The sequence below is a fragment of the Anser brachyrhynchus genome, assembly GCF_964034855.1.
Source record: "Anser brachyrhynchus genome assembly, chromosome: 2".
NCBI classification, from domain to species: Eukaryota; Metazoa; Chordata; class Aves; order Anseriformes; family Anatidae; genus Anser; species Anser brachyrhynchus.
In genome coordinates, this window is record NC_137695.1 from 55909030 (window position 1) to 55928467 (window position 19438).

Below are 19438 nucleotides of genomic sequence, written 5' to 3' on the forward strand. Positions count from 1 at the left end.
ATTGCAAAGAAACTCAAAAGGCAGTAACAATGTGTTCAGTTATTTTTCCCATTAAACAACAATTGTTCTTTTGCTTAAAGTTTACAGAGTAGAATAAAAATTTTATAATTTGTCACCTTATGTGAGTATAGCTAGCTGTGAAAAACCTGATATGCACACTAAGCCAACAAATCATAGAATCATAGGATCATGGTTCGGGTTGGAAGGGACCTTAAAGGTCATCTAATTCCAACCCCACTGCCATGGGCAATGACACCTTCCACTTGACGAGGATGCTCAAAGCCCCATCCAACCTGGCCTTAAACATTTTCAGGGATGATGCATCCACAGATTCTCTGGGCTACTTGTTCCAGTGCCTCATCACCCTCTGAGTAAAGAATTTCTTTCTAACATTCAATCCCAACATACCATTTTTTTTTAGTATAAACCATTATTCCTTGTCCTATCACTACACTCCCTGACAAAAAAAAAATCCTCTCCTGCTTTCTTGTAGGCCCTGTTTAGGTACTGGAAGGCTGCTGTAAGATCTTCCTGTAGCCTTCTCTTCTCCAGGGAGAACAGCTCCTGCTCTCTGAGCCTGTCTTCATAGGAGAGGTGCTCCAGCCCTTTGATCATCCTTGTGGCCCTCCTCTGGACTTGTTCAAATATGTCCATGTCCTTCATGTGCTGGGGACCCCAGAGCTGAACACATTGCTCCAGGTGAGATCTCACGAAAGCAGAGGTGGAGAATCACCTCCCTCAACCTGCTGGCCATGCTTCTTTTGATGCAGACCAGGATATGGTTGGTTTTCTGGGCTGCAAGCCCACATTTCCAGCACATTGTGAGCTTCTCATCAACCAAAACCCCCAAGTCCTTCTCCTCAGGGCTGCTCTCAATCCATTCTCTACCCAGCTTGTATTTGTGTTTTGGATTGCCCCAGCCCAGATGCAGGACCTTGCACTTGGCTTTGTTGAACTTCATGAGGTTTGCACAGGCCAACCTCTCAAGCCTGTCAAGGTCCCTCTAGATGGCATTCTTTCCCTCCAGCAGGTTGACCACACAGCTTGGTTTCATTGGCAAACTTACTGAGGGTGCTCTCAATCCTACTGTCTATGTCACCCACAAAGATATTAAACAGTGCCAGTCCGAATATTGACCCCTGAGTAATACCACTCGTCACTGATCACCTGGACATTGAGCCATTGACTGCAGCTCTTTGAGTTGCCATTCAGCCAATTCCTTACCACTGAGTAGTCCATCCATCCAATCCATGTCTCTCTAATTTTGAGACAAGGAAGTTGTGCAGGACAGTATCAAATGCTTTCCACAAGTCCAAGGCAGCAGATGACACCAGTTGCTCTTCCCTTATCCACCAATGCTGTAACCCTGTTGCAGTAGACCACCACATTGGTCAGGCACAATTTGCCCTTACTGAGACCATGTTGTCTGTCACAAATCAACTCTCTGATCTTCAGGTGCCTTTGCATAGTTTCAAAGAGGACCTGCTCTCTGATCTTGCCCGGTACAGAGATGAGACTGACTGGCCTGTAGTTCTTCAGGTCTACCTTTTTTCCTTTTTTAAAAGGGGGGTTATGTTTCCCCATTTCCAGTCACCGGGAACTTCACTGGACCTCAGTGACCTCTCAGATATGATACATAGTGGCTTAACAATTTTATCTGCCAGTTCCCTCAGTACTTTCAGATACATTACATCAGCTCCCATGGACTTGTCCACCTTTAGGTTCCTTAGATGGTCTCACACCTGATCCTCTCCTACAGTTGGCAGTTCTTCATTCTCCCAGTCCCCCTTTGCCTTTGTGACTTGGTCAGTGAATCTTCTCTCACTTTTCCTTGTTCATCCTGAGTAATTTTCAATGCCTTTCTTCCCATGCTATGAAAGCTCATTGAGGGCCTACAGTGAAGAGCCAGCCAGACATTAGATGAAAAAATATACAGAGCTTTCTAAGTATTTAGAGAATTTTTCTATAGCTCTGATATGTTCAGCCTATAATGACTGGCTGATTACAAAGGCACATGTGATTAATTGCCCACCTTTACCTTGCTTCAATTTATACTTCTCCTTAGTTCCTGGTCCATTGCTTTGTCATGCCTTTAATGTTGCTTATAACTTTGCTTTTAAATTCTGTTTAAGTTTTGACATTATTTACTTGGTTTACATACTATAATCTTTTCTCTTACCTTCTACCCATATCAGCTACTTAGACCATTAACACTTTAGAACACTTCTGCTCTGCGATTCTGCATTGCTCTGAGCAGCACAAGAACAATGAGGGCAGATGGCTGGCACTAAAATAAAAACCCAATTTTAAATGATAAATCTGTCATTTGATAAATTGGAGCTTACAATGATCTCTTTGCTAATGTATCTAGAAATAATACCTGTGGCAAACAAGTTATCTGGATCTGTCTGTAGTATTTGTCTTTTTAACTTTCTGCATCACTCCTGCTTGAAACACAGAATATTTTAGCTCATCCAGGACTTTTCTGCCATTCTTTTTCTTCATCTTCCACAGAGAATGAGGAGAAATTGTAAACCCAAATTTCAGGCCACAGAAACTCTGATTTTAATTTCAGTGAGATTTCAATTTCACATTTTTATCCTATGGATCTCTCAAACAAGTGCTACATTGCAGATGTTGTCACTAACTCACATACTGTCCCCAGAAGAGTTGTTCCCCAAAGAGGTAGGAAGCTACTACTATTGCACTCAAGCATTTATCTCTGTTAAAACAAACATTGATATTAAAAAAAAAAAAAAGTGTGATTAATAAAAATCTATGCACATGCCCATAAACTTGCAAGCATGCAAATCTCTTTCACAGTAAGTAATAACATCAATAATACTACTGTGTTATCACATGATATTTGTCCTCCTTCTAAAAAGAGTTTTATGCTTGGTCTGGAAAGTTGGAATGCAGGAAAACTTTTTTTTTTTTTTTTTTTGCATAATTGCCATTTAACAAGAAACATTCAATTTGGAACTCAGAAAATGCTCATATTTCCTTAAAAGAAAATCCAAGTTTGACCTGTTCTATAAAGAGGAACATACCAATTGTGTATGTGTACTTTTTAGTGAGTGAGAGTAGATGTTAATTTTAAACCCTCCCTAAGGAAAGAAGCATTTCCTAAAACATGATGGCATGGTTAGCTTTGAAACTGCCTGCTGGATAAAGAAATTTTAATTCAGATGTGCTTTCAGAACTCTGCATTGTTTAATAACTGGCAATGATTAGCAGAAAGTATACTTTCAGAGAGGAGTAAAAAGGGTCAAAGGCAACTACAGAAAGAGGGGATCTTTCCCAACAAACCTTGTTCTGAAGTTTACTGTTGGTTTGTTCTACCTCAGTACTTTACTGAAGGTGTTCCTTACAAAAGGAGACGTTGCTAGACAGTGTAACTGAACGTTATATTAAAAACTAACGTGGATCTGACTTCTGCTTTTCTGGGTAACCAAGGTGATTTCCATAATTGCAGTAAGTTTTTAATTTTTTGACCAATTCTTTAATTTGCACTGACTTTAAGATGTTATCATTCCACCAATTTCAGTGCTGAAGTATCTACTTTCTAATGGTAAAGCAAAACACACAACAACAACAACAACAAACACAGACTTCCTGAGTACTAGCAAATTTAATTTTTGGACATGATTATGAACAAACTAAACATTGGCTTACATGCACAGGTAACTTAACTTCTGTGTATAAAATCCCAGATATTTTATTACAATATTCTTCCTATACGATGGTCTGCTATTACTTGCCATGCTTCTTTATATTTTTGAATTTCAAGGAAAATTTAATAAATTTGACTTTCCTAGGTCTCTTAGGAAGCTCCATTATCATAGTTTGATCCTCTGCTCAATTTCAGGTTGTTTTAGTCTTCAAAAGATGACATTCCTTCACCACCTTTTTCAGCTTATATTTACTTTCTAATGTCCAACAATTTGGAAACCAAGAGACTTTCTTTTTAGTAGAAATCACATTTGTTTAATGCCTGTCACAAAGATAATTCAGATCTTCTCTGGAATCTCTTTCCTAACCTACCTATACATCCACAGGCTTATGTCTAGAAACAGAAGCCTGTCTCCTCCATACATTACGCTCTGTGGGGTACTGAAAAAATTGCCTCTATTAATTCCACCTTCATTTTTCCTGTCTTTGTCTCTGAACTGATCTGTTCTCATAGCATTGCATTGTTTTGTGTTGTTATATAGACTATAATTACTTTGATTTCCCTGGAGGATTAGAATATACAACAAAAAGCCTCTTGCCATCCTTTTTGTCTATATCCAGTCTACAGTTCCCATCTCTTTAGTCACCATCAGAATTACTTACCCTTTATTTCTGACAAGTCCCTTCCACTTCTCAGCTGATGCATGTAATTGGGCTCGTGACCTACCTGCTCTGTGCAGTAACAGAAACAAAATCTTTGAAAACTTTGGCAAAAAAATTACGTTATTAAGTTATCCATTTTCAGAATGAAAATTGTAATTTTGCAAATTTTGAAAATTTGTAGTTCTGAATATGTAATTCAGAAACCTTGAAAGGTGCATAGGAAGATAAGAGGAGAGTAAAATAGTCTTTTGCACAACAAGTCTTTTACTTATTAGAGTTGACACATTTTACCTATGACTACATTCCATTCTGGCAAAAATGATATAACAAAATTTAATATTGGGATGTGATTTACACACCTGTGTTGATCTTCCTCGAAAGACTGTTATCAAGTCTTATGATAAAATTATGCCTTTTTCTGAAATGCAAAATGTCAAAGCCTTTATAATCCCTGATGGAAAGTGCTTGGACCACAAGTTTTGAATATGTGGTCCATAGACCCTTAGCATTACAGATTTCTTTTCAGGCATTTCTGAATGCTGATTCCAGTTCATGTGTGATATTTAACAAAACCTATTAAAACTGTGACATTTCTAGTTGGGTCTTATATCCACCAGAAAATTTTCAGAAGCAGCAGATCAAAGCATAGTGAAAACTAATATGTTAAAGAATATTTCCAGAGACTTCACTAAAGCAACTGTCATCAGAAACATTGATCCCAGATTTTAAATTCTTGCTTTTAATTTTCTATCTGTTACAAAACTCGGGCATAAGTAAAATCTTTTTGATACTTACCTGATTTTTAGATATAAACAAAGTTGTTAACTTGCTCAGTTTTGAAAACTATGCCCAGAACTGCATGTAATCACAGGGAACTGTTTTTTGTTTGTTTGTTCGTTTGTTCGTTTGTTTTTACGTTTGTTTTTGTTTTTTAAATATCCATCCTCAGGGACACAAGTATTGCCCATGGAAAAAATATCAGCTTGTCCAGGTATGGAGGGAATATGGCTTGCTATAACTCTTGTTTGAGAGGTTTCTGTTTATTACATTAAAAAAAAATGTTAGTGATTCAAATTATTGTTTTTCCTTTGGGACTTCCTCAAACAAAGGCATAGCCTTATGTACTGCCTTAATACAAGTTGAATGTTCTGGAATGTTTGAGGACACTGAGAGTAAACCAAGTGTTTTTGCCTATTTATGGTTCTAAAATAAAAATGACTTCCAAAATAATGTTATTAAAGACTATAATATGCTTTCTTCCTCTTTTTACTCCTGAAATTACATCTTTATTTATTACCTACTACTAACAAGCTAGAGAAGTGAGAATCAAATGAAAGAAACCAAAAGCACCTTCCACCCATTCGCTCTCTTTCACCTCCTCCCTCCGAGAGGCGCAGGGGAACGGGGGAACGGGGGTTATGGTCAGTCTATAGCGCTTCTTCGCCACCGCTCCTTCTCGGTCACTCTTGTCCCCTGTGCTGTGGGGTCCCTCCCACGGGATGCAGTCCTTGCTGAACTGATCCAGCGTGGGCTTCCCACAGGCAGCAGCTCTTCAAGAACTGCTCCAGATATGGGTCCGTACCATGGGGTCCATCCCTCAGGAGCAAACTGCTCCAGCCTCGATCCCCCATGGGCAGCAGCTCCTGCCAGGTCACCTGCTTCTGTGTGGTGAGCTCTCCACAGGCTACAGGTCTGGCCCAGAATCTGCTCTGGCAGGGGTCTTCCACAGGCCACAGCCTCCATCAGTGCAGGTCCACCTGCTCCACTGTGGTCTCCTCCACAGGCTGCAGCGTGGAACCCTGCTCCACTGTGGTACTCCATGGGCTGCAGGGGGACAGCCTGCTTCACCACGGTCCTCACCACAGGCCGCAGGGGACTTCTGCTCCGGCGCCTGGAGCACCTTCTCCTTCTCCTTCTTCACTGATCTTGGCACCTGCAAGGCTGTTCCTCACTCCTCTCACTCTCCCAGCTACCGTGTGTGGCGCAGCATTTTTTTTCCCTGTCTTAAATATGCTATCACAGAGGTGCAAAACAACATCGCTTATTGGCTTGGCTCTGGTCAGCAGCAGGGCCCTTACCTAAAATGGGGCAGCTTCTAGATTCTTCTCACAGAAGCCACCCCTATGGCCCCCTTCTACCAAAACCTTGCCATGTAAACCTACTACATGGCCCCATCCTCTTTACATTACCCCCTCAGTTATTTGTAGAGGTTGATACAATCCCCTCTCATTCTCCTCTTCTTTAGGCTAAAGAGGCCCAGCTCACTTAGTCTTTCTTCATAAGGCAGATGCTTCAATCCCTTAATCATCTTTGTGGCTCTACTCTGGAGCCTCTCTAGAAGTTCTACAACCCTCTTATACTGGGGAGCCCAGAACTGGACACAGTATTTGAGGTGTGGCCTCACCAGAGCTGAGTAGAGGGGGAGGTTCACCTCTCTCTGTGTGCTGTCCACACTCCTACTGATGGAGCTCCTTACCCATCAGAGTATTCCACCCATCCAGATGAAGAATTCCTACATCCTGAGGAGCCCAACTATGAAAGCAGTGAGGTCATCCCTGAGCAGCTGTTCTTCATTGAAAATAGATTCACTACCTGGCACAGAGAGATGCTATTTCTATTCATGCAAGTTAATTTTATTTAAAGCATTTGGGAGTACCTAAATCGTGTTGGTAGGATCCCCAGAAAGCTCAGGAAAAAATTGTCAAAACAAGCCTCTTGTGGTCTGCTTAGGGGGCTCATGGAGACTCTTTTGGCCATATCCATGTCACATCCTAGCAGTCTTGCCCAAGTCCTGTGCTGCTGTTGTCATTCCTTAAGTAGAAGAAGAGAGAGAGCAATATAGGAACAAGAAGGAGAGACTACTGAGGAAAAGGAGGACTGCCAGGAAGCAGCGTCAGTAGTGTCTGAGTATTTTATTTGGTCTAGTACCAAGGAAGCCTTGAAGGCATTGTCCATTGCCACCTGAACATCTGGCAAGTTTCCAACTTCCGATGCTTTTCTTTTCATGGTGCTCCTTTTTATCTATAGGTAAATATCATAATTTTGCCCCCTGAGAAGACTGAATTTAAAATGCTAGATTAAAATCTAACCACTTAGCTACTACATAGTTTTGAATAAAATTGACGCATTTGGCTATTACATGGTTTTTAATAAAATACTCTTTCAAAACAAATATGTATAATACTTGCCTATTATGCATATAATTACCTTGCCAAAATACTCTCTGTTTAGATTTACTGCCCTAGCACAATACTGCCCTAGCGTACTTAACAATCTGGTTCATTTAATTACATATCAAGAACACTGAAAAATAACTTTGCCATAAATGTAGAAGTTTAAAGTGCCTATTTGTCAGAAGAGAGGGAAAGTCTTCAAAACAATGTCATTTATACACCAGGTGAGCACCAGTGTCACAAGTCTGACTATCAAATATACGGTAGAGACTGCATATTCTTCAACACAGTATCTTTAATATCTCTCTGCTGTCAACAATGAGCACGTGAAGACATGCTTATGCGTGCTGGTTTATCTGTATTTCTGCTGCATATATGAACTCACATTCATTCTTTTTAAAAACATAAGACATTTCAAGCTTTTTTTTTTTTTGTATGGCTTGCAACATGAAGACATCTGTATTATATTTAGTTTACTTTCCAAGAATTTGTATTATTTCCAAAGAAGAACTGACAATGATACTTTGATCCATGATCCTTAATATTGGATATTTAATAAAGTGTTTCTGCCTCCTGTGGCAGTGCAAGTTTGACAGAGATTTCATATGAACCTCCAGTCATACCTTTGCCAAATTCCTGTGCAAACTAGCATTCATCAAGGCACTAATACCCCATGCCCTAGAGTGCATTGTATCCACTTTAGTTCATTTATTACATATGTTATGCACAAGAATATTAAACTTGCTGCTTTCACAGAATAATTCCAAAGGAAGATGGCTTTCTGTTTTTGAAAGGTTACTGGAAGTCATTACTGTGCCACAGGAATAAGAATTTACAATGTGTCAGGAGGAGGAGGAGGCACATGATGAGATGACAAGATGAGTATACACACTCCTCTGGATAGCAAGTTGGCAACTACAGATGATTGTTCTTTGAAGACTAATATTCCACTGGGTAGTGAGAAACCAATCTAGTGTATTTCCAGTCAGTGAAATTTCCCCTTCAAACCAAGAAATTCCCAACCAAGTATCTTCTGACATTTTTATTGCACATGATATTTGCAGATGGAGTGGAATCATGGACTTGGGTAATACAATATAAATGGGGTGCTAATTCCATACCTCATGTATACATGTATACATATCATGTATATCATGTATACAACAGCTGAGTTTAGAAGCATGATTTATGCTTACCCACTGTCTGGAAGCTGCCAGAAAGATGGATAAAGGCCATTGTTATTTTCATTTAAACTTCTTTGGAGTAGGAAATGCCTGATTTATCATCTATTCTAGCATCTGCATTCTGAAAATTGCCAACATCCGGTTTTAGTATGAGCTGAAAGATACATCAGATCCCTGGGTACAGAGATACCTGAAGAGAGGTCTCCTGGGGTGATGAGGTAGGCCGTGTGTGTCAGCCTTTCAAGGTGAGTTTGGGATGCACAGATCCACAAACTGGTAGCATTTTCTGGTGGTTCAAGAACTATCTGTTGCCAGAAAATTGTCCTGTACCCGCTACCTAACTTTGCCCGCCTCACGTGCAGTGGTCTAACCACTGTCCTCATGCTTTCCACTTTCTCAGGAGGGGTGTAATGTCATTACACAAAACACAGCACCAAATACTACCCAGGAATCAACCTGGTTTCTGAAGTCTCCTAATTCAGGCTGCAGCCAGGGTTCCAGGGAGACAGGGGGCACTGACTGCATTTCCTATAGGGCTGATCTCAATCTCAGATACTATTTTCTCTGTGCTCAGTAATGAGTCTGCCAATAGATGGGATTATTCCTTGTGTTTACTTTCATAAGGACCGCTGCATGGATGCTTTCTCAAGAATCTGATCCTCTGTGCAGACCAGTTGAGACCATGACAAACAGTTCCTGAAGAAAAAGACAAACAAATCACATTATTGCCACCTGTGACTGATCAGTGAGGTTATACTGTAGTTTAACGTAGATGAAACAATTTGTTAGATATTGTGGAGATCTGCATACAGGGACAGAAAGATCCAAGATCAGTAACTTACCAGAGGAATCAGAAAATATATTGTCCCATGTCAGTACATTACAGAGCAGTAAGAGTAAAAAGGTTAGACCATCCTGAAAATCTTGAGATGAATATTCACCCACAGGATAATACTGAAATATCATGCTCATCCAGAAGTAAATTCTGCTCAACTCCAGGTAGCAATTTTTAAGTAACTTCAAAACATGGCTGTCACTCTATATTGCATTTTCTGTTTACATTACATGCAACTGAATTCAATATAAAGATGTCTCACAATTTCCTCACCAATAATTCACCATAGCCACTTACCAGTATTAAAGTGCATGAAACCATCATGAATTGCTAACATTATTACATTTTCCTTGCAGCCACTGCTGGAAATGCTTTGCAGCTAGTACTCACCCAAAGGACTTCAAGTGAATTTGTCATTCTATACCGTAACCTCGGAATCAACATCTAGAAAGCTAATTTCTTGTCTCAAAGGGACTGGTCCTCCATCACTGAATTGTAGTGTTCACATCAAGGCTGCAGTATTTAAAACATGTGAGTATGGGGAACTGCAAGATAAACCAGACCACTTTGTTGTAGGTACACTTGATGATAACAGATTGTCATTGTTTGCTTCTAATGTATGTAGCCCATACTGGGTGTCTTCCAAATCAAGGAGGCATGAACTGACCCTAATCCAATGTTTTCTTCTGAACATCTGAAGGCTTAGCAAGGGACTTATTAAGACCTTGTAGACCACTGGCTTTCCTTGTTAGCCAGGTCACAGAAGATATATTGTGACATGAAGAGTCAGAATGAATCCCAAACTGTGTTTAAGGATGGCTTCTCCAATTGAACCTATTTTGCCTTCCGCACAGCTGAAAAGCATCAGTTAGAAAGGTGGCTTTAAGCAGCTTTAGTCCATTTCTGTGATCATGGGCCAGCCAGGGACTGCTTAGCCCTCTGTGTAATTCAAAGAAGCCTCAGGCTGCAATTTCTGCTCTGTGCTGACATGTTTTCTTCAGAGAAGGTGGGGAGAGCAGGTGGTAGGAGTAGGCATAGCTGTGCCTGGATTCTCCTATCTGGAATTCCTCAGCTGCCCCTGCAGGGCACCTCTCTGCCTGCTTCTGTACTGTTGAGGCAAATGTTACACGAAGTGTCAAGTCTGCTCTATATGGAGTAATCAGTGAACTTCAGAGATGTATTTATTTATTTTAGCATAAAACACTTCTGAATGCTTCTGATCAAGATAGGTAACGACACAAAAAATGTTTGTTTGTTTGTTTGTTTGTTTTCTTAATTCCAGTATTGTACCATGTTGCTGCTCTGAGCTTGTTTCTGATCTTAGGCACTTCAAGTGGAGTTTCAATAGTTGGGCAGCTTTCAAACTCAGCAACTCAGATAAAAGAAGAAAACTTATGAAGGTGCAGAATGCTCATTCAGCATAGCTGGCATCTGTAGCCATTAATTGCTGGAGATAAGAAGCAAAAAAATCTTTGTTTTTATGACTATATAAAGATCCACCAGCATTACAAAGCAGGTCTGTTTCTCATAATGGCGCAGGAGTGGGCAGAAATTGATTTTCATTTGCACTTTAAATAATTTTGCACTGCTTTACCATAGCTCTTGTAAGACGGTGAGTTGGGCTCACACCAAGATACTTTCAACTATTTTTTTCTCCAACAATGAAGGTTTAAAGTGCAAATAATGACAAAAAGACTTTGCTTTAATCTTTGATCAGAGACTCAACTCTGTTTTTCCAGCCATAGTAACAGAGTTTGTTTATAAAACAAATTTTGTTGAAGTTCAGTGATATCTTAGTAAGTCAAGCAGAAAAGGCTTACAATGTGTTAACAGGCCCTTGTAGGAAGGCTAAAGCTAAGACAGCTGATCTCTCCCTTGTTATTTTTAAAGCATCAGCTGCACACAGAACAAAACTGCTTTTTTCCTTAGGCTGAATTTCACTTACATTACAATTGTAGAGTCAGTCAAGTTACTGGTGCTGATATGGCTTAGCCATTGAAATCAATGGAAATCTGTTCATGTACATGACTAGACTTGAGGCTGAAGGAGAATTAGGCACCGTATGTCTCATCTACTACTCTCCCTCTCTAAATATAACTCATGCTATTGCTCAAAAGCTACATTACAGGCTCATGCAAGCTGGGCAACTTTCCAGTCTGATGTCATCACATGGGACATTCTGCTTGCCACAGTGGGAGCCTTGTCAAAACAGCTGGCCCTGCCATTCCTGGCATGTGTATCCTTCTGGAAGTCGGGGGCCAGCTTTTCCTACCATCCACAGGATCACTTGTCTGGCTTTGCTTTCCCTTCCCAAAACAAAAAATATTTTTGGAGAATTTGGAGTGCAGTGGAAACCACTAGAATTGCTGGGAAGAGAGAAGGCCTGCCAGCTTCCCCCAGACCAGATGTCAGGGAGAGTTCATTATATGATCCCTGCTTCCCTCACAGAAATTCTTGTCAGGAAGAGAGATTGGACAAAGCAGGTCCTCCAAAAGTATTCACAGATTGGCAGCCCCAAATGTTCATTATTTATAAATTAAGCCTATGAAGCAATGCAGTTACTACAAATAACTCATCTGGGTGTCTTTCTATTTGTTTTTTCTTTTGAGGGGCAAGGCAGGTATGTGTCACATTATCCAACTTTTTTGGACAATCTATTTTTCAAGAAAACATAATATGAGTTCCTTCCATGATAACTTGACTCCAGGGGCTGGGATGCCAGGAAAAAAAATAATTTAAAAAAATCAATCCAGTTAGGATTATCACACAGCTGTGAAAATTGATTACCATCAATTGATTACTAGCTACAACTTGTACCTAGCACTTCATTAGTCTCACCTTGTCAGGCAATCAACTAAAGCAAAAAGCTTACTAAAAGAAGGGAGTGGCTTACCAGAGAAATTGTACCAGTTTTGCTTATAACAACTGTAGTAGAAAGCTACTGGTTACCCTTTGTTAGTTAGACTTGTGTATATAAGAGTAGGAGACATAAACCACTGTTCAATAGCTTATTTTTTTACAGGAGTTACTCTTCAACCCAATGAGAAATCTATGATATAAGATTCTAAAAGCCATCTGGAGAAGTATCTTGTAGGTATATTGTCTCGCATGAGGCACAATCTCAGGTATACATTGTGTGTATATAGTCTTACATTAAATAGATAGTTTACCTAACATTATTTCATTATTTTTTCAAATGTACATATGCTTTTTTTTTTCTTTTTTCTTTTTTTCGTTTTTTCAGGCAGTATTCTTAAAAAACATTTTAAAACAAGGCTGCCAACTATTCTTAGTCCCTTTTATGTTTGACAATCAATAAATAGATCCTAACCATTAAATCCTTAATTCTGCATTAATCTTGCATTTATCATAGATGCATTTTACTCACTATAACAGGACCTTTTCTTGTACATTTTGTTAATAGTCATGCAAGAGAATCCAGAGAATGCACTGTCTAGTGCTAATTTAGGTATGTCTAGAGTAGGAGGAATTTTCCCATCGTGACTCTTTTATTCAGTAAGATATGTCATGTTGTTTCAGTTGAGAAAACTCAATGAACAAACAAAGGCTTTAGCAACCTCTAGTGTTTCAAGTGTAATGCTGTTGTCTCAGTTTGCTGTGGAAGGATGTTGTGTCTGTGGTGAATCCCTGTAGGCAAGCATACAGGACATGAAAACAAACAAACACACAAAAACCAACCAACCAAACAAGCAAGAAAACAGAAAAGTGAGAATGGAGTATGAATACTGCAGGGAAGATGGCCTTTCATTGTAGAAGAAGCTGTGCAATTTATAGAAGCGTAGAATATCCCAACTTGGAAGGAAGCCACAGAGATCATCAAGTCCAATACATGGCTCCACATAGGATTACTTAAAAATTAAACCATATGTCTAAAAGCATTATCCAAATGCTTCTTGAACTCCAGCAGGCTTGGTGCTATGACCACTTCCTTGGGGAGATTGTTCCAGTGCCTGACCACCCTCTCAGTGAAGAAACTTTTCCTAATATCCAATCTGAACCTCCCCTGTTGCAGTTTCATGCTCTTCCCTTGGGTTCTATCACTGTTCACCTGAGAGAAGAGGTCAGCATCTCCCACTCTACTCTCTGTTGTAAGGAACAACCTGTAGACCACAAAGTGGTGACCCTTGTCTCATTTTCTTCAGGCTGAACAAACCAAGTCATTCAGCTTCTCCTCATGTCTTGCCCTCTAGACCCTTCACCACCTTTGTAGCCCTCATTCGGACTCTAATAATTGTGTATCCTTCTTAGACTGAGGTACCCAAAGCTACACACAATACTCAAGGTGAGGTTGCAAGAGCACAGAGTAGAGGATATTGAAATAAAGTACAAAGTGGAAGAAACTAGAGATGGCATTATGTTTTCAAATATGAATTGCAAAATCAAGAAATTTTTACAAACAAGTGATGAAAGATCGGCGTATTTTCAGAGTAAAGGCATTAAAAAGTTCTTCTTAAAAGTTCTTCTTTTTATGCATTAATTATATTAATATAATTTTTATTTAATAATAATTTTATATTTTTATAATTTAATATAAATTATACCTATAATAAAATAGATATAAATATAAAAAATATATTTAATAAAAATAAATCATATCTTTAAAATTATAATAATTTATATATTTTTATATTTTTTGTCTTCTTATGCAGCAAGACAAAGGAAAAGAGAGAGAATACTAGGGTGAGACATAGGCTCTTTAATGAGAATGAGTTGATGACTTACAAAAAAAAGAAAAAAATAAGAATGAATGTGTGTGCTTGCCAGTCACACCAGGGTGTACTGAGGAGACATAACAGTCAATATTGCAAATATCCTTAGGGATGATGATTTTTGTTCAGTGATCAGGCCTCTGACACTGTGCCACAAAGCAAATAAAGTTTGAGAAAGAACTCTCCGTATGGTAGACTCTATTTTGCTGCATCCTTGATATAATCTCTGAAGCATATTGACTGGCTTTTATGTGTGTACACCACCAGTAGCAAGAAGACTCAGTACCCAGGGATATGAGAAAGCTCTACTCTGACTTATACTCTGATACTCTTATCTGTGCAGTGAGGAGACTTGAGCACTAAATATTCTCCATGTAGACAAGAATTGTTCTGTCTCCTCACATTTTCATAGGCACAATAAAGGGTAGGAATGTTTTTCATGCAGAATGCATGTCAGCTTTCAGAGTGCTTCTTTCTCACTTTTGAGCTGGCCAGCACATTTCTTCTTTTTATCACTGTTCCTTTCCTGTCATGCCTTTTTCCACACAGACTGTGTTTTAATCACTATTCATTGAACACAGGTCTGAAAGAATACATGTGGATCACTTGAAGTAAGCACACACAGTCTTAACTGAACAATTTGTCTGCGAGTGTCTTGACATTCTTGTAAATCAAAAGAGGCGTTTACACTGTTACTGGTTGAAGAGCTATGTCTAACAATAACCAATATGCAGGATGTACACACCCATTCAATCAATCCCTCAGCTTGTTGACAAAAATGATAGGTATGATAATTTACTGTTTAAATATTGTGAAATGAGCTGGTGGCTTCAGCAGCTCCAGGCCAGCAAGTCGCAAAATTTCACAGTTGCTTATAATTGGCAACCTTGCTGACAATCTCAGCAAAGGGTACAGGTAACATGGAAACAGAAACTTGACTGTTCTCTTATCACAAGGATGTGATATCATGGCAGAGAAATGTGGAAAGTTGCCAGTGCTGTTTCATCCATGCTAGTCTTAACCTGTATTCAAAAAATCGTCAACCTTATAAATTCCTAGTTGTTCTAGAATCAGTGAGAGGAGAAGGTGAAAAGAGAAGAGAAAAAGGTTTCAATTAGTTATTATGAGCATAAATCTTATATGTAGAGTAAAATTCATTCGTATAAATGATCGTTATTGGTGTTAGTAGAACAAAGCATACAGAATGAATGAAATTTTTAAGCTTCAGTCCTGGTTTTGGCTGAGATAGGGTTAATTTTCTTCACAGTGGCTGGTATTGTGCTGTGTTTTGGATTGAGAAGAAAAATAATGTTGATAGCACACTAATGTTTTAGCTTTTGCAGAGCAGTGCTTGCACAGAGTCAAGGACTTTTGGCTTCTCATACTGCCCTACCAGTGAGGAGACTGGGAGTGCACAAGAAGCTGTGAGAGAACAGAACCAGGACAGCTGACCCAAAATGGGCAAAGTTGGGTCCCATCCATATCCCATACCCTATGGTGTCATGCTCAGCAATAAAACTGAGGGGAGTAGGCCAGGAACCCCCCTGCTCAAAGACTGGCTGGGCTTCATTTGGCAAGTGGTGAGCAATTTCATTGCGCATCACTTGTTTGTGAATATTCTATTATTATAATAATCCTGTTCTTCTTCTCCTTCTCCTGCTTTCTATCATTTATCGGCAGTCCTGGCTATCGGGGGAGGTCCCAGTTGACTGGCAGCTAGCCAATGTGACGCCCATCTATAAGAAGGGCCGCAGGGCAGACCCTGGGAACTATAGGCCTGTCAGTTTGACCTCAGTGCCAGGAAAGCTCATGGAGCAGATTATCTTGAGGGTCATCACGCGGCACTTGCAGGGCAAGCAGGCGATCAGGCCCAGTCAGCATGGTTTTATGAAAGGCAGGTCCTGCTTGACGAACCTGATCTCCTTCTATGACCAAGTGACGCGCTTGGTGGATGAGGGAAAGGCCGTGGATGTGGTTTACCTTGACCTCAGTAAGGCTTTTGACACCGTTCCCCACAACATTCTCCTCAAGAAACTGGCTGCTCGGGGCTTGGACTGGCGTACGCTTCGCTGGGTTAGAAACTGGCTGGATGGCCGGGCCCAGAGAGTTGTGGTGAATGGAGTCAAATCTGGTTGGAGGCTGGTCACTAGTGGTGTCCCCCAGGGCTCGGTACTGGGGCCGGTCCTCTTTAATATCTTTATCGATGATCTGGATGAGGGCGTCCAGTGCACCCTCAGTAAGTTTGCAGATGACACCAAGCTAAGTGCGTGTGTCGATCTGCTCGAGGGCAGGAAGGCTCTGCAGGAGGATCTGGATAGGCTGGAGCGATGGGCTGAGGTCAACTGTATGAAGTTCAACAAGGCCAAGTGCCAGGTCCTGCACCTGGGGCGCAACAACCCCAAGCAGAGCTACAGGCTGGGAGATGAGTGGCTGGAAAGCTGCCTGGCCGAGAAGGACCTGGGAGTATTGGTTGATAGTCGGCTGAATATGAGCCAGCAGTGTGCCCAGGTGGCCAAGAAGGCCAACAGCATCCTGGCCTGTATAAGAAGCAGTGTGGCCAGCAGGTCTAGGGAAGTGATTGTGCCCCTGTACTCAGCTCTGGTGAGGCCGCACCTTGAGTACTGTGTTCAGTTTTGGGCCCCTCGCTACAGGAAGGACATGGACGTGCTCGAGCGAGTCCAGAGAAGGGCGACCAAGCTGGTGAGGGGTCTGGAGAACAAGTCTTACGAGGAGCGGCTGAGGGAGCTGGGCTTGTTCAGCCTGGAGAAGAGGAGGCTCAGGGGCGACCTTATCGCTCTCTACAGGTACCTTAAAGGAGGCTGTAAAGAGGTGGGGGTTGGTCTGTTCTCCCACGTGCCTGGTGACAGGACGAGGGGGAATGGGCGAAAGTTGCGACAGGGGAGTTTTCGGTTGGATGTTAGGAAGTACTTCTTTACCGAAAGGGTTATTAAGCATTGGAATGGGCTGCCCAGGGAGGTGGTGGAGTCACCATCCCTGGAGGTCTTTAAAAGATGTTTAGATGTAGAGCTTAGCGATATGGTTTAGTGGAGTACTTAGTGTTAGGTCGGAGGTTGGACTCGATGATCTTGAGGTCTCTTCCAACCTAGAAATCTGTGATACTCTGTGATTCTTCTTTTTCTCCTTTTTCTTCTTCTTCGTTTTTCTCCTTCTTCTTTTCCCTTCCTTTTCTATCCTATTAAACTGTTTTTATCTCAACCCATGTTTTTTACTTTTTTGTTTGTTTGTTTGGTTGGTTGGTTGTTTTTTTTTACTTGCACCTGGGGGGAGTGAACAAACAGCTGTGTGGTACTTAGCTGCCTGCCCTGTTAAACAACAACTGCTGGAAGAGACAGTATATATATTATACAGAGACACAGTAATGACTTTTTTAGGGACAATGAGTACTGAACACTTCTGGAAATCAAACTTTGCCACATCTTACCAGCCAATAATAACAGCATACGAGTTGATAGCCACTAACTACATGATTAGATTCAGGGGAGAACCCAAGATCTGCTTCAAAGGCCATTAAGTCTTCCCTTGAATTTTGGATCAGAACTCAGATAGTCCCAGGGAATCTAACCTGGTATAGCACCTTCTTCTGCCACCCTCAACATTTAAATTAAACTAGCTTAAACTTGCTTGGGCTTGATAAGAATCCCTAAGCCTTGCATCCACTTGCTGATACAGATCATCCACTTATACACTGCCTTTCAATTTGGCTATTAAGTCAAAAGTAGATGCTATCTGCTTTACTCTCCTGCCTTCTGGGATATGGAAAAACTTTGACAGAAAAGCAAAATAAAGGAGTACATAAACTAACTAGAAAGTACTACTAAGTAACTAGTAAGTTACTAGTGGGTAATTCTCAGAGAACCAAAGCAGAAAAATTTGCCTTTCTGGAAAATGCAACTCCCACCCTCCCCCCCATCCCACCTTTTTTTTTTTTTAAAGCATAACACTTTGTAACTTCTCCTCAGATTGAAAGAAGGGAAGACAGGTGATAATTTTGAATAGTTTAGGAAATGTATGGTGATGTTGTGAGTAAGCTGGTATATGGTAAGTCAGAAGGAAGGGTGGAAGGGTGGAGGGAAAGGAGAGAAGGGAGTGTTCACTCAAGGTGGTTTTCTATAGCAGTACAACACTACTTACTGAAACATGTTCCTGTTGTTTAGAAGATGCTTTGTTTATTGTTCCATTTGCATGTGGTTTACCCTAGAAGCAAAGTACGAATAAATTACAACACAAAATCATAGGTAGGAAACTCTAAAGGAGTTTTAATTTCTTTTCAAAATGCAAAGCAACATGTTGAGTTACTTATCGCACACATTGTCTATTACTCCTTTATTGCATTTCTATGTGGTCTAAAATGAGAATATAATTGGTGGGAGACAGAACAGTACACTCATCATAATTCAGCGTCTGAACAGTCATGACAGATCAAGTCACACAGATCACACAGTATCACACAGATCAAGTGTGATATTTAGACTTGTCTTGACCTTAATATATTCTCTCTCTGAGAATTGTGTGAAGTCATCTAGACTCATCCCTCTTTAAAATCTATATTCCAGAGACTGGAATTTTGGTGAAATTGGTAGCTTTGTGGTATCTTCAACACTTTTAAGCAAAAATATCGTTGGGTTTGCTTATTTCAACATTCAGGTTTATTGTTAAAATAAAGAGACCTTTGATTTAAAACAAATGGCTGTCATCTGTGATGGATTATACTTTCTTTTCATTGTTCCTTTGTAAGCCAAACAGTGCTGGCATGAAGTTCAAAGACAAACTTCAAGTGGCAAGTTACATTTACAAGACTGGAGTCCATTTCTTAAAAATTAACAGGAAAAGAAATCCACAAAGAAAACTAAAATGACTCAAAAGATTCACAGCACTACCATGAAGGTAACTTAGAGTTACCTAGCAACTGCTTTTCTTAATTTTAAAAGGACTGACAGAGATAAGAAAATAATTGGTCACAGTAATGGAGTCATGTAGAATATCTCCTTCTCTTATATACGGAACAGAATTTCATATAATATATTTCATGGAGATTTCTAATTAAACACCAAGGCAGGAGGACAGAATTTGTCATCTCTGTGGCAGCAGATAAGAATATCAGCGTCTTTGTATCTAGACTCAGATTTTGATTCTGACTGGTTGCCAAGACATTGTCAAAGT

General features: G+C 40.2%; 1 long non-coding RNA gene across 2 annotated transcripts; it reads right to left on the reverse strand.

The window, feature by feature from the left end:
• Positions 1 to 8201: 8201 nt before the first annotated feature.
• On the reverse strand, positions 8202 to 18999 carry LOC308190563. Of its 2 annotated transcripts, XR_013947326.1 has the most exons (3): positions 10195 to 12723; positions 9918 to 10072; positions 8202 to 9388 (listed from the first exon to the last, which is right to left on the reverse strand). It is a non-coding gene; the product is annotated as an uncharacterized lncRNA (long non-coding RNA). The 2 variants fall into 2 exon arrangements; XR_013947325.1 differs by lacking the exons at positions 9918 to 10072; positions 10195 to 12723 and adding an exon at positions 18410 to 18999.
• Between the last annotated feature and the right edge of the window lie 439 nt (positions 19000 to 19438).